This window comes from Heteronotia binoei, chromosome 18, assembly GCF_032191835.1.
Source record: "Heteronotia binoei isolate CCM8104 ecotype False Entrance Well chromosome 18, APGP_CSIRO_Hbin_v1, whole genome shotgun sequence".
NCBI lineage: Eukaryota > Metazoa > Chordata > Lepidosauria > Squamata > Gekkonidae > Heteronotia > Heteronotia binoei.
The window spans coordinates 11,582,952-11,595,518 of NC_083240.1; the positions used below are offsets into that span (position 1 = coordinate 11,582,952).

Sequence of the window (12,567 nt, forward strand, 5' to 3'; positions counted from 1 at the left end):
AAACTGGTTAAACTTTAAAGACTCTCTCTCTCTGCTTTGCAAGTCTAGCCCAATCAAATTGAATTGTTTTATTGATATGATATGTATACCATTTTATAATGTTGTTATCCATCCTGAGCCCTTTTTGCGATAGGGCGGAATATAAATAGTCTAAATAAACTGGAGAGCCAGTTTGGTGTAGTGGTTAAGTGTGCGGACTCTTATCTGGGAGAACCGGGTTTGATTCCCCACTCCTCCACTTGCACCTGCTGAGATGGCCTTGGGTCAGCCATTGCTCTGGCAGAAGTTGTCCTTGAAAGGGCAGCTGCTGTGAGAGCCCTCTCCAGACCCACCCACCTCACAGGGTGTCTGTTGTGGGGGAGGAAGGTAAAGGAGATTGTGAGCCGCTTTGAGACTCTTCGGAGTGGAGGGCGGGATATAAATCCAATATCTTCATCTACCTCACAGGGTGTCTGTTGTGGGGGAGGAAGGGAAAGGAGATTGTGAGCTGCTCTGAGACTCTTCGGAGTGGAGGGCGGGATATAAATCCAGTATCTTCATCTACCTCACAGGGTGTCTGTTGTGGGGGAGGAAGGGAAAGGAGATTGTGAGCCACTCTGAGACTCTTCGGAGTGGAGGGCGGGATATAAATCCAATATCTTCATCTACCTCACAGGGTGTCTGTTGTGGGAGAGGAAGGGAAAGGAGATTGTGAGCTGCTCTGAGACTCTTCAGAGTGGAGGGCGGGATATAAATCCAATATCTTCTATCTTCTTCTAAATAAACAGAAGCTAAACAGGGTCAGGCCTGGTCACTATTTGGATGGGACACCACCAAGAAATCGCAGGATCTCTATGCAAACCACCTCTGAGCATCTCTTGCCTTTTAATTTCCATAATGTTTACTGCAGCTAAATATATCATTGCTGTTCAGTGGCGGTCATCCTCTCCACCCTCAATTTACACGTGGGCACTAAAATTGTGAGAATATTTCCTTCTGGATAAAATTACTGAATATAAGCTAAGGAAGGTAGATACTCAGACTCATTCATATCCATGCCAAAAGTGGGAACCCTTCCTTCGATGGAATGCATCTTGTTTCAAGACAGTGACACAAGAGGAGTATGTCTCATTAATGGCATTCCGCTAACCTTTTATCTGTTAAAAGTTTAATTGTATTATAAAGAGGAATCTCAAGTGAATATCATGTATTTAACTTTTATTGTTATAGTCACTGTAATTTTGGAATTCTGAATAAAGAATTACTTTCTGCAAAAAAAAAAAAGTCGGCTGACTTGACAGCAAAAAAAGGGTCTTCCTACAGCAATCCCTCTTCAGTATAAACTGAGAGGCTTAGCTTTATGAAAACTCTGAAACAGCAACTCTATGCAGAAGAGGTGTCCATAATACTAAGACAGCTGGAACATACTGAATGAAGTCAGAAGTGGAGTTAAAGAAGTACTCTCTCAATGTTTGCTTCCCAGCCTGAAGTAATACCCCTTCCCAGCTTATGACAGCAATTCTGGAACTTGCTGTTTCACCCTCATAAATTCACATGCAAAAGGAATTATGGGCTGGTTAAAATGATAAGCAGACCTTCTATACAGGCTGAAGTTATCTGACATCATTTGAACACTTACATTTCAGCGAAAAAGCAAAATTATGCAATCAGGGGTACAAATCAAAATAAAGTTTAGCTACTTCTATAGGTAACAACTCTGCTAGTATTAACCAACATGGACACCTCCCTGATAATCATTTCATAAAACAGCAGGGGTCCATCAGAGATCTGAGGAGGAAGGTGTAGGCCAGAGGTGTCAAACTCATTTGTTATGAGGGCTGGATCTGACATAAATGAGACTTTGTTGTGTCAAGCCATGTCAGGCCAGGCTGCATGTGTACCTATTTAAGATTAGGTAGCAGAGATATAAACTTTATAATGGACACAGACAAACACAATTAAAGTTCTTTTTCTAAAAAAAAAAACTTTAAACAAAACATGCTTAAAACATTAGCACTCAGTCTTAAAGGTGCTTTCTTTATAGTTCTCCCATGGGATTCAGGGAACTGGGCAAAGGAAGCTCTGGCTCTTTCCTTCCTACCCCAGGGGGGCAGGCGGGGGAGGAGCCTAAACCAAGAAGAGAGAGAGGCTTCGCTCAGTAACTCTGCAGGGTGATTGAGAGAGTCTGGCAAAGCAAGCTCTCCCTCCCCCTTCCTCCCCAAGGGAGGAGCCTCAGCCATAAATAGAAACTTTGAAAAATAGAAAACAGAAACTTTGCTCTGTAGCTCCTGTGTGATTGAGCAAGCCTGGCAAAGCAAGCTGTGATGCAAAAGGAAGCAAGAAAGAGGGAGGACAGCCAATTGCTTGGGGTCTGATAAGAGCCCTCCGAGGGCCTGATTCGACCCCCGGGCCACATATTTGACACCCCTGGAGTAGGCAATCTTATTTGAGCAGACTGCCAGCCCCCCCCCCCAAAAAAATCTACCTTTTTATGTTGGCAAACAAATTTGGGGAATAAAGAGAAAGAATAGAGTGATGGCTGTGTTTGGCCAGACATCCTGGGAAGAAGCTGAAGACACAGCAACGCTGCCAGCAGCCCACATGAATATCTTCAGCCTAGAGTTGGTCATGCATGCAAGGCAAAATGGTGTGACATGCTCTACTCCCAAGCAAACAAGGCAGCACATCACCAGTCATCAACCAAGTAGCATCTCCGGCACAGCATGGAGCTAATATATCGGGAGAGGAAAAGAGGAATGAACTTTTTTTAAAAAGTGCAAGCTGCTGTTATGGTAAAGAAGCGGGATGTATGTCAGATGCATAAGAGACAGGTGCCACTCGTGAGCACATAAACTTACATTTCATGACAATTTAATAAAAATGACTTCACTCTAAAAAAATCTCACAATTCCTTACGAAACAGCATCCAAATGCAAATTTCTGAATTTCTTCTCTGGGAACAGATCAGTCAGATAGGATTAGTCCAAAGATTAAAAAGGATTTATTTGGTGGGCTTGCAATCTGCAACCTCAAAAATCCAACATGCTCTGCTAACTTAAACTGGGGTGACGCATTTGAGAGTAGGGTTAGGGAAATATTTCAGAGTGGCTGGCGCATTACTTAAGCTGTGGGCACAGCTCTATCGCAACCCAGTAAAGCCCATCTTCAGAGATAACCCTTTTGCTTGTGTTATACGACACACTGTGAACAAAGCAGAGGCAGGCGACTAGAGGTCACCAAGTTAAACAAAAACCAAAACAAGAAACCCTCCCATCTTAGACATGTGAAGAGAGTTGAAAATTCTTGGGATGGCTGCAGCTACAACACTTTCGAAGATTTGTCTATCTTCATCCGCCAGTTTTGCTGCTTTACAAGCTCATAACAAAGGGACAACACTTCCTTCTCAGTGTACAACAGGGTTACTTATGTTGTACCATTCCTTACATGTCCCTCTACACTAAGAAAGGTACACTTTCTTAAAAAGCCATTCAAGAAGCACTAGCAAAAGTTTCAGCGGTAAGTCAGCAAGACAAAATAGGGAGAAGACAAACAAGATGAGAATGATTAAATTCTTTAAAAATGGCTTCAGTTTCCCCTCCTCAGTTTAGCCTACCATTCTTTTACACAAGTGAAAATATGCATATAAGCCTCGTGGTACTGTATACTATGTAATTTCAGCCCTTCACTGTCTGCCAAATGTACCAGTCTCTGCGCCTGGAGAGATCTGTGCCAACATCATACAATATGTAACAATGCATGTGGGGCATCCAAACAGCTTCCAACTACTATTTGGTCTTATCAGCATCAGTGGAATAGAAATGCTAGATGACCCCGTAAGACGTCAGCTTACAAATTGCACATTAAGACTTTGCTGTAATAGTCATAAGGCAAGAAGACAGTGGCACATTCAGAATCCAGAACAAGAACATACTTGATGTTGACCTTATTCTCCCCCCTCATTTACATTAAGCCTCTATTTAATTCATCATTTCATAATGAAGTAATACAGACAAACATTCTACCCCATACACCACAAGCATTTTTCTCTTCAGCACACACAAGCCAACATGCATTTTAGTTAAAATACAGTTTTTATTTTCTTCAATATGAGTTCCTACTATAAATTACTTCTCAGGACTTTGCTCTGCAGTCTCAGAGTAAAGACTCTGTTACTGTTAGTTCCATTTTACATGAGGGAACTCAAGCTGACAGACAAGTGAGCTGATCAAGGCTATCCAGTAACACAAAAGCAAAGGTAGAACTTGAACTCACGACTCAAACTCTGTGATGGTTATAAGCTGGACTGTACTTCTGTACAAACTGTAGACCTGCTAAAAGTACTGTAGTTCCTTAAAAGCTTCCTCTTCCCACTACAAGTTACTCAACTGTTACCATTATTTACAGAGAAATGAAAAAGCAGAAGCATTGCTGGGAAAAAAACACAAAATACGCAAGAATAAAGTTTCAGCCTGGGCTTCTCCCCACATTAGACAACTTCCTAGCATGTATTCCAGCGCCACATTCCAGTGTAACTATTTTAAAGATATACAACACTCAAACTGTTCAGAAACACAAGCCATCAGAATAGAACGTGCACATTTGCCAAACTCCTGAAGTTTTATAAACTTCAGATGCCAGAGCGGTGCACCAGACAGAACTTGCTTAGGAAGGTCTTACTTAGACCTACTTAGGAAGGTCTAAACACAGCATGTTGCAGGCTCAGATCAGACATCACACCAAGCCATGATTGAGAAAACTGCAAGCATATCCTAATTTACATCTCTGCTTCCATTTTTCATCAGCTCAGCACTCCACATCTCTGGAGCAGCATCAACAGCTGTAACTACAATTTCTCACTGCAGACCTCATGCAATGAAGGTATAGTCAGAACAAACTGTGATAAAGAAACCCAATTCATATCACATTTTCCAGTTGTGCTAGGCTGACCGTGCACAAAGCATGGATCGTCAGTTCAGACATGAAGATAAACCATAATTACTTTCCCTCAACTTCAGTTTGGCTTCACACCTGAATTAAGACATTTTTTTCAGCCTGCTTTACAGGAATTACCACAAGGATAAAATGAGGAAACCCAGACATGCCACATAGAACTCATCGAAGGAGGACAGAATGCAAATATAATGCATTTAAAGTTTACGGATGCATATGCCCATACCCCCACATACACCCACAAGGAAGAAACAGGATCTACACAGGAAGTAAATTTGGCAAACTGTTAAACCCTGGTACGAGTGAATTCTCACCCAAGGAACCAGGATATTTACCAATAAAAGTGAGTTTTGCCAAATTTATGATGAACAGGGCAATGGCTACAGCTAACAAAAGTCAGAAAAGTTAGCACCAGCTTTGTATAAAAGTACCACAGCAGATATAGAACATTTTTTCCCCGGGGGGGGGGGGGAGCCAAAAGTCTAGTACAGTTGAATGGCTCTTTCTGGGGGCTTTTTTTGTAGAAAGAGCCCAGCAGGAACTCATTTGCATATGAGGCCACAAACCCCAAAATCACTTGGGGAGGGACAGTGGCTCAGTGGTAGAGCATCTGCTTGGGAAGCAGAAGGTCCCAGGTTCAATCCCTGGCATCTCCAAAAAAGGGTCCAGGCAAATAGGTGTGAAAAACCTCAGCTTGAGACCCTGGAGAGCCACTGCCAGTCTGAGAAGACAATACTGACTTTGATGGACCAGGGGTCTGATTCAGTATAAGGCAGCTTCATATGTTCATATTCTTATTTGGGGAGGGACGGTGGCTCAGTGGTAGAGCATCTGCTTGGGAAGCAGAAGGTCCCAGGTTCAATCCCCGGCATCTCCAAAAAAGGGTCCAGGCAAATAGGTGTGAAAAACCTCAGCTTGAGACCCTGGAGAGCCGCTGCCAGTCTGAGAAGACAATACTGACTTGGATGGACCAAAGGTCTGATTCAGTATAAGGCAGCTTCATATGTTCATATGTTCACCATTGTTTCAAACAGGCATTTTTTAGAAAAAGCCCAGCAAGAACTCATTTGCATATTAGGCCACACCCTCTGAAACCAAACCAGCTAGAACTGCATTCCTGTGTGTTCCTGGTAAAAAAAAAGCCTTGGCTCTTTCCCTTCCCACACTCCTTTTGATTTATGCAACCAGGAGAGATTTGCCCATTTATGTCAAAAGTTAAAAATAGGCAGAACTTCAGTGCCCTTAACACCCAAACCTATCCTGTGGCTCTGGAAAGAGCCTTGCATGCCCAAGTCTGTGCCCTCTACTGCAGGGTCGCTATTCTCTGCATCCTATACTCCTTTACCCCCTCACCCCCCAATTCGCCCCCTACTCCTGCCCCCACATCCTTTTCTCTCCCTTCCATGATCTCATTCTTCCCTCACCCATCTACTGCCCACCCTTCCCTTTTTTCCCTTTATTTCTTTATTGCTTCAACTGTTGTTCCCCCTTAATTAAATCCATACAGCTGCTGACCTTATACGCTTAACTTGCTATTCCCGCTTTGTCTCAACCTAACTTAAAATATCTTCTCATGTTACATGCTGCTTTGCTGTTCAGCCTCTGTAAGTCTGAATGGTTTTCTTCCATTTCATTATATCTGAAGAAGTGTGCTTGCATATAAAACCTCATAACATTGAATAAAATTTTTGCAGGTCTTAAAGGTGCCACTAGACTTGAATTTCTTCTATGGCTTTAAACCAAGGGTGGCCAAACTGTGGCTCGGGAGCAACATGTGGCCCTTTCACACGCATATTGTGTGAGTCTTGAAGCCCCACCATGCTGTTGGCCAGCTTGGAGAACACATTTAAAATTAAAGTTGCTTTCTTTCCACCTCTATCTCCCTCCCTTCCTGTCTTGTGGCTCTCAAACACCTGACACTCATGTTTTGCAGCTCTTAAACATCTGACGTCTGTTTATTCTACGTGGCTCTTACCTGAAGCAAGTTTGGCCACCCCTGCTCCAGACCAACAAGGTGCCCACCTGAATCCACCCTCCCCTTTGCCCTTCTTGCTTCATCAAACTCCTCTATCCCCGTACCCTCCTCCTTTCCCCCACCCTCCCTTCACCTCCTCATGTACTTTGTACATTTAAAGTTAAAGTTGCTTGCTTTCCACCTCTATCTCCCTCTCTTCCTGTCTTGTAGCTCTCAAACACCTGACATTCATGTCTGGCAGCTCTTACACATCTGACGTTTATTCTACGTGGCTCTTACTTGAAGCAAGTTTGGCTACCCCTGCTTCAGACCAACAAGGTACCCACCTGGTTCCACCCTCCCCTTTGCCCTTCTTGCCACATCAAACCCACCCACCCCTAATACCAAGATTGGGATGGAGATGCACAAACGGGCCTGTAGAGATTGACCAAAAAAGCCTGCAATGCAAAAGCAAGAGATATAACATTGTTCCTTTCCCTTGCCAGATATTTCAAACTCCTCTACCCCCATACCCTCCTCCTTCCCCCATGTACCTCGTACAGCTCTCCTTCCCTCACTCTTACCCCCGCCCCCGAATTCTCCTCCACAGATGTTCCCAGGAAGGTGCATACAGCCCCACCCCAAACCCTCCTCATATCCCCTCAGGCAGGAATATCATCCCCCCTCGGGGTGGAATTCTAGCAGGAGCTCCTTTGCATATTAGGCCACACACCCCTGATGTAGCCAATCCTCCAAGAGCTTACAAGGCTCTTTTTTGTAAACTCTTAGAGGCCTGGCTACATCAGAGGGGTGTGGCCTAATATGCAAAGGAGCTCCAGCTAGAATTCCACGCCTGCTTCCCCCACAGGCTCCCCTCATAGGAACTCTGGCCCCGCCTCCTCCGCCTCTCCTCACGTCAATCACTCACCCGCGCGCCAAACGGCGGTGCCACCTCCTCTCCCCCCCCCCCCTCAGGTGCGCGAGCTGTTTCCTCTCCGCCGCCTTTCCCGCTTCTTCCTCTCAGAGGCCCGCCGCCCGCCGGCAACTCCTCCACTCCAGCAAGCACGGCCAGCGGCGGCCTCCTCCGCCACGCGCCGCCTCCTCCTCCATCCTCCTCCCTCCGCCTCTTTCCTCCCCTCCTCCTCGAGGTAGACTAGGGAGAGAGAAGGAGCGGGCCGGGAGAGCAGCGCGCATGCGCGCCGAGAGATAGCGAGGCGAAAAGGGAAAGCGCTGAGAGGAAGGTAAGCGGCCCCACCCTTCTTCGGTTCTTTCCAACGCGCATGCCCAGTCTGTGTGAACTCAGAGAAAGAAACCCTCGGCGTCGATGGAGTTAGAGCGCATGCGCTTGCTCTGGAGACATAAGAAGAAAGCGCCGTCTGAGTGCGCATGCTCAGTTGAGGGGGAAAGGCGGGCCGGTGGGGCGACTGCGCACGCGTGTTAAAATGGGCCTTGCGCTCTTAAGGACTGCGCTGCGAAACCGTAAAGAGCCTTTTTAGGGGAACGTCAGCCGAGGATCGTATTTCTCTTGCAGCGTTTATGACAAGAGGTTTTACGGAGATGCGCTTTGCACAAGTTCAGCATTCTTGCTTGCACACCAGCTCAAGAGCCTACCTTGGAAGCTTCATCTGAGCATTATAGATCCAGGTGGGCAGCGTGTTAGTTTGCGGCAGAACAAAGTTGAGTCCAGTGGCACCTTTGAGACCAACAAAGTTATCACACACAGGTCCATTATTCTACGTTATTCAGTAATGAGGGGGATGCACTTTGTACCACTTCAAAGTGATTCTTCTACCAAATTTATGTAGCCTGCTCCAGACTCCTATTTTCAAAAACAAGGCAAGATCATAATTTGAGTCCAGTAGCACCTATAAGAATAAAGATTCAAGGTATAAGCTTTGGTGTGCACACACACTTGTTCAGATACAGGGAAAATGGGAGTTACCAGTCCATACATATAGGTAGAGGGTGTGCAGCAAATTCGCAAACAACATAATTATTTGATGCAGGGACCAAACAGGAATAAGCTCAATCATATGGTCACCATTTGTTTGGATTTAATTCTGGGCAGAAACATCGTGAAGCAAATACATATATCAAAATTGGAGATTGATGTGTAAATATACCCTTCTTTTTTTTAGCAATTCTTTATTTGACAGTAATTTAACAAACTTTATAAAATGTTTTAAATAAACAGAATGTCTGATTACTTGTGTGCAACAAGGCATGGGGTCTGCTTTGGATTCCATGACAAGAATCTATAGAGGTCCTCAGTTCTCTCCATGGTTTCTCAACCCCGTTTAGAAATCACAAGCTTGTGCCCATTAATGAGCAGAACTCACACCCAGAGCCCATTTAGTCTGCAACTCTTGAGCCTTAGGAGGGTTATTCAGCTGCCTATAGAGGAAGCCATCACTTTCTCTGCTTCCTCAAGGTTGCACAGCTTTTCCAACACTGCAAGAGAGTTCTGTTCTTGACCATATAGGAACGTCTGAAGGTGTCCCGACTTCCCTCTTAATGTATGTAGTGTTGCCACCAGGAATTTAATTCCAAATAGAACAAAGCAGTAGTCAAGTGGCACCTTTAAGACCAACTAACTTTTATTCAGAATGTAAGCTTTCATGTGCTCTAAGCAGACTTCATCAGACAAAAATGGAATGGCAAGCAGTCCTAAATACCCCAAAAACTTTATTTAATGCTCCCTATTGCATTGCGCCCAACCTCTACGGCAGGGACGGCCAAACTGTTGTTTGGGCACCACATGTGGCTCATTTACAAGTATTATATGGCTCTTGGAGCCCTCACTGCCTCATCAGCCAGCTTGGAAAGGGCATTTCTCTTTTTAAATCACTTCTTCCAGCAAAGCCAGCTGGTGGCTTGGAGAATGCATTTAAAGTTGCTTTCTTTCCACCCTCCTTTCTCACTCCCCTATCTGTTTGCCTCCCTCCTACCCTTCCTGTTTTGTGGCTCTCAAACATGTGATGTTCATGTCTTGCAACTTTCAAACATCTGATGTTTATTCTATGTGGCTCTTATGTTAACCAAATTTGGCCACCCCTTCTCTAAGGTTTCTTTATTGAACTATGTGGCCTTGAGGATGAAACTCCTATAATTTAATCTCACAGGACTCCAAGTTACTATAAAACAAAATAAAACTTTATTTGTACAATAAGAGTATTGGATTCAAGATGTTTATAGTTTAATTCTTCAGTGAATAATTTCTGACTGTTGTCACTCTTTCACTTCACACACTCCTCACTCTTAAATTCTCTTTTCCTAACTCAACTTTGACAGCTTCTGTGTCTCACATTCCTATAACAATTCCTATAATATAAGCAATATTAGGTTTTGGCTCTCTATCTAGCCCTAATATATTATCTTAAGTATTCTATTTTTCTTCTCTAGAATATTAATGCCTTTCACAGTATTATATTGGATTCTACTCAGAAGACTGCTTCTCAGACTCTGTAGACCGCTGACGACAACTGACTGTGAACTGCTGTCATTTTGTTGAGAGTTCACTGCTGACTTCTCTCTCTCTCGCCACATACTTCTTAGCTCTGCCAACACTCAGTTACCAACCAATCACCTCACTCACTCCCCCTCTTTCATTCCACTACTTACCAACAATTAAAGGAACACACATATAAATTCAAATCATTACGCATTCCCCCTCTTTCATCCCACTACTTACCAACAATTAAAGGAACACACATATAAATTCAAATCACTATGGAGGGGGTTAGTGCAGACGTTGTCCGTTCCAGAGGGCCAGCAGCACTCGGTCATCCTCCAATTTGCCAACACAGTGACAGACAGCGTCATAGTCCTGGGTCAGCAGCTTGTCCTCATCCCACTGCAGCTGCACCAGCACACAGCTCTGGTTCTTATTTTGCTGCAGAATGCAGCCCACCCGGCCGGCATGCTCCACCAGCACCACCATCACCCATTCAGAATCACCCCAGGGAATCACAGTCTCCAGCATGGACTCTTGGATGCCCTCCAGGATTTGGCCCTCTTCTGTCTGGCAGACACAAGTATCTGGCTTCAGGACATCTTCAATTACCATTTTCGTACTGTAGTATCTGCCCCCCTGGTAGAGCTTATCCACAAAGCGGACTCGCAGATCTCGCTGCAACCAGTGGGGCCCTTTAGATAAGAATGGCCACTGATGCTTCTCTCTCTGTGTTTCCCCAAACATTTGTCTCTTTCAGCCTCTGGGGGATGCTTCCTCTTTTTGTTTCTCTCCTCTTTTCTGTCTGCTCCCTGGGTGTGCTGGATCATCCTTCTGTTCCACCTCCTTCTCTTTGTGGGCCTTGATGAGGTGGCTGAGGTCTTTGGCAAATTTATGGTATTCCTTCTGGGTCGCCGGCAGACTTCACACTGGCTCACGGTCACCATCTTGCCCCCATGGCCAGCTTCACCACAGTGCAAATGTTCTCAGCATCTATGCCTTCGATCTTTCCATAAAGCTCGTGGGACCCGGCCTCAATGAAAACAGCACCTCCTGTCACCAAACCCACCAGCTCGCCTTTGCTCTTTGGCTGCTCCTCGCCCAGCTTTGGAGGGCGCTGGGGTCTGGAAGGCTGCAAATCCTGGACTGCCAAACAGTCCACTCTAAGGCCCAGATCCTTGGGCCGTAGACAGTTCTCCAGTGGCTTAACATCCTGCTTGAAGGTCCGCCCGATGCCCTCGCCCGCCTTCCAGGCCATGCCTTTCAACATGGCCATACTGAAGGCTTCAACCGGCACCTCTTTGTAATCAGCCTCCTTCGATGGCAAACGCAGGGTCAACCTTGCTGCCCCTCTCCCGTGCCTCCTGCAACTTCTTGGATCCCTCAATAATAATAAGAAGAAAACTGCAGATTTATCCCCCACCCTTCTCTCTGAATCAGAGACTCGGAGCGGCTTGCAATCTCCTATATCTTCTCCCCCCACAACAGACACCCTGTGAGGTGGGTGGGACTGAGAGAGCTCTCACAGCAGCTGCTCTTTCAAGGACAATTCCTGCGAAAGCTATGGCTGACCCAAGGCCATGCTAGCAGGTGCAAGTGGAGGAGTGGGGAATCGAACCCGGTTCTCCCAGACGAGAGTCCGCACACCTAACCACTACACCCAACCGGCTCTGATGGCGAGCCCTTCGGGCTGTGGGGCTGGCCGGACGCTTTGTGGCTCCCACCCCTCCACGGCACGAAGGAAACCGGTCTTCTGTTTCCCTTCTCCCCAGTCTTGTCCCGTAACGGCGAGAAGCTGCTGCGGCCGTCTCCTGCAGGTTGTCCGGATGAAGCTGAACGACACAGAAGCAGCCGAAGCTGCCACGGCTGCAGCACTTCCCGCCACCTTTTCCAGAGCCTTTCACTTCCGTGTTCCACTCCCACTTCCGCCTGTGCCGTTCAGCGGCATTCTGGGAAATGCAGTGTTGAAGCCCGGCAAGATCGGGCTTAACGCCGGTGAAAGCAAAATGACTACAACTCCCAGAGAGCATCGCGGAATAAGCCCCGCGTTCTCCGAACAAAACAATGTACTACAGCTCTCAGGTTGCATTGCTATTCCGCGCAAGCTCAGTGACTTATTGTAAAAGCATAGATGCGGCCGCAAGCATAGATGGCTTCAAGAGGGGATTGTATAAACGTATGGAGCAGAGATCCATCAGTGGCTATTAGCTGTTAGCCACAGGGTATTGATACG

At 45.8% G+C, this 12,567-nt stretch overlaps 1 pseudogene; it reads right to left on the bottom strand.

The window, feature by feature from the left end:
- Positions 1-10,620: 10,620 nt before the first annotated feature.
- On the bottom strand, positions 10,621-12,364 carry LOC132587329 (G-patch domain and KOW motifs-containing protein-like; annotated as a pseudogene).
- Positions 12,365-12,567: the final 203 nt, after the last annotated feature.